This window comes from Rhea americana, unplaced genomic scaffold (assembly GCF_003343005.1).
Source record: "Rhea americana isolate MKP2758 unplaced genomic scaffold, rheAme1 scaffold_5, whole genome shotgun sequence".
NCBI lineage: Eukaryota > Metazoa > Chordata > Aves > Rheiformes > Rheidae > Rhea > Rhea americana.
The window spans coordinates 1,661,887-1,664,766 of record NW_028186645.1 but is presented as its reverse complement, the minus strand read 5'-3'; the positions used below and the strand labels follow the sequence as shown (position 1 = coordinate 1,664,766).

Here is a 2,880-nt window from a genome sequence, read left to right as displayed (position 1 = left end):
GGCCGGCCGAGCCGAGCCGCCCCGCCGACGGCGCCCGCTCCCGGGCGCGCAGGCTGCCCCGAGGCGCTCTGGCCCCGGGGGGCAGCGCCGGGAGTGAAATGCACCCTGCAAGCTCCTCTGAAGCCGCGAAGAGCCCTCCAGAAGCACCGGGGCTTCAAACACCTGCTGATACCCCCGGGCCTTTAGCTACCTGCCGGTCTGCGAGGGCGCCGGGGCGCGGAGCCGGGGCTGCTGCCGCCTCCGCTCTGGTCGCCGGCCGAAGGGCAGCCGGGCAGCCGCTCGGCGCAGCTGGGGCCAAGGCACGCCGGCAAAGCCGTGTATAACACAAAATAACCCCCGTCTTGTCAAAGACGATTTTCCTCTCTCCCTGTAATACCCCCGTCCCACAGCATTCAAGATTAGGTTAAGACATAGCCCCACGCAGTCGTTCCCGCCACCAGTCTGCGATCAGAGATGTACCGGGCATAGTTCAACCAGTTCCTGAGTTTCCATCCTGCTCGGTAGCTTCTGCCCTCAGCAGTAGCTGCRCAAGTTCAGCGCCTCTGAAAATTGGGCCGCCTTGGCTGAGGTGTCAATGCACTGGCTTAGGCGCCGGCTTCGCGCCTGCCGACCTCTCTGGCCATGGAGCCTATTTCATTGGCCTTTAAAGCTGTTCAGGGCTTCACCTTTCCGCTCGCCCCTCTCCCACAGGAGCCCCTCCTGCACCGACGCCCCGGGAGCCGTCGGGCAAGAGGGGCTCCGGCTCCCGCGGGCTCTCCGGGAGCCCGGGGCGGGCCTGCTCCTCCCAGCTGCGTGCTGAGCGCCGACCTGAGCCTCCTCGACGAAGCCCAGGCGCCTCGGGGGAAACACTCGTGGCAGGGCGGCTCCGAGGCAACAGCGCCCCTCGCTCTGGGCAGGCGCCCGCCGGCCGCAGCCCACCCGGGACACGGCTCTGCCCACTCGTGGACGCTGCAGTCTACAAATTCGCGTTACTGCCTGAGCACGTTCCAGTGATGCTCTCTGTCTCCCGTCGGGATGCATCTGTGCCATAGCCTCCTCCCCCATACAGGAGGCTTCAGAACAAACTTTTTTTTTTGTTTTTTTTTTTTTTTTTTTTTTTTTTTTTTAAACCGGTATAGATACACGCGTGCTTTTCCCCGCTCCTCGCTTTGCAAGCCTGAGCCTCGCGCAGCAACCGCGGCTGCACACGGCCGCCTCTTACATAAGGCTGGAGACGCTCCGCTCCCTTTAGCGTTGTTCCCGGCACGGGAGCCGCCGAAGTCTTTCTGGTTTATCCGAAAGGAGGGGARAGGGGGCGAGCTCGGCGCTCACAGCGGAGAAGCGAGCCCCGTGCAAGCGCTCGGCGCCGGCAGCGGCCGCCTTGCTCTCCGCCGGCCTCAAGTACCGACACGTCCGTGGGGCCGCGCAGCGCCTCTCCCAGCCTCGCCGGCTTCTTCTTCTTATTATTAATACTAGATGCTAGCGAGGATACACGCAAACCTTCCCAGGAGGTTTCGCCCCGCGCCTGAGTGTAAAGCTAGGACCGGACTCGGGAAAAGACGACCAGACATGAAAAATAAACATACGGGAGCTCTTGCAAAGCCGCACAGCGGGTCTTCTCCTCGGGGGCCTCCTGAGGCAGGCTCGCGCCCGCGCAGCCCACGGCGGGGGCTCTGCCCGCGGCGGGCCCGGGCGCCCCTCGCCCCCGCCGCGCCGGGCGGCCGCGCCGCAGCCGAGTCGCTCCGCGGCGCTGACAGCGGCTCCCGGGCACGGGCAAACGCCGGAGCCCCTGTAAGGAGAACCGGAACGCACCTGGGTCCACGCAGACGTCGGGGACGGCGAGCGCATCGCGCGGCTCTTCGCACGCACCCTCAGAGCTGCTGTCGAGTCGGTCGGGATCGCACGGGCTACGAGCGCAGCCGCTGTCTAAGCGACTGCTTCTCCCCCAGTTCAGTTCTCCTTGCTTTACAGTAAAGCCCTCCTTTGCTTTCTCACCTCGTTGTCTCTTTTCCTCACCCGCTTTTGGCACGCGTTAGTTGTGATCCGAGGTCACAGGCAGCCCCCCCGGCCCGTCCTCTAGGACACGCTGCGGCCGCATGGCAAGAAGGGGTCTCCGTCCCTGCTGGGCTCCCAACAGTTAAGAAACAGCCTCGTCCCTACTTCCCGCCACTAGCAGATTTTGGTCAAAGGTTATCGAAGGCCAAAGGGGTTTTATTTATTTCTAAATAAGTCAGCTTTCTAAAGACATTCCTCCTTTATACAGGACACAGAGCTCTTATTTATCACTCTCCCTTTAATCAGCAGCGGAAGAAAAATTTGCTGTGAATGCCCGGAATCCCTGAAAGAGATCACACTTCTGCACAAATCAAAGTTATTTGCTCTTATTATAACCTCCACTTAAAATGAATCATAAGCCTACATCCCACCGAGCTTTCTGAGGGATACTTGTTTAGCCCAGATTACAACAATATGCTCTACATCTAAAACACTGTGTGTCAAAAGCCTTTCCAGTTGATAGTGCATTGAGAAATGTCCTATCTTTAAAACACATTTTTATTGCCTTTCCACCTCCCAAGTGCATGACAAACAGAAGTCAAAAAGCAGCAGAGATTTATCAAGCAAAGAGATCTAAGCAGTGATTACGTGTGCTGTCAATAATTAATCGAATTATATCCTCAGCATAATCACACACAGTCCTCGAGCTGGGAGGGAAGAGAAAAAAGAAAGTTCTGGTGTGGTCGGAGGGGAATCTCAGGACATGGTTCCAGTCATTAAAAATGTGATGTAACACGGCAATCTGGTGTATTCTGAGGCACAAATGGGAAAATAAAATAGAATCCAACGACTAAAATATGATTTTCTTCAACCAGACAGACAGCAAAAGCACTTGTTTTCATTACT

At 58.2% G+C, this 2,880-nt stretch overlaps 1 long non-coding RNA gene across 1 annotated transcript in view; it reads right to left on the bottom strand.

The window, feature by feature from the left end:
• The window catches only part of LOC146588672 (uncharacterized), a 16,806-nt gene extending 14,806 nt beyond the window's left edge, over positions 1-2,000 (bottom strand). The window contains exon 1 of the long non-coding RNA XR_014897359.1: positions 1,792-2,000. This is a non-coding gene — a long non-coding RNA (uncharacterized LOC146588672). The remainder of the gene's footprint in view (positions 1-1,791) is intronic.
• Positions 2,001-2,880: the final 880 nt, after the last annotated feature.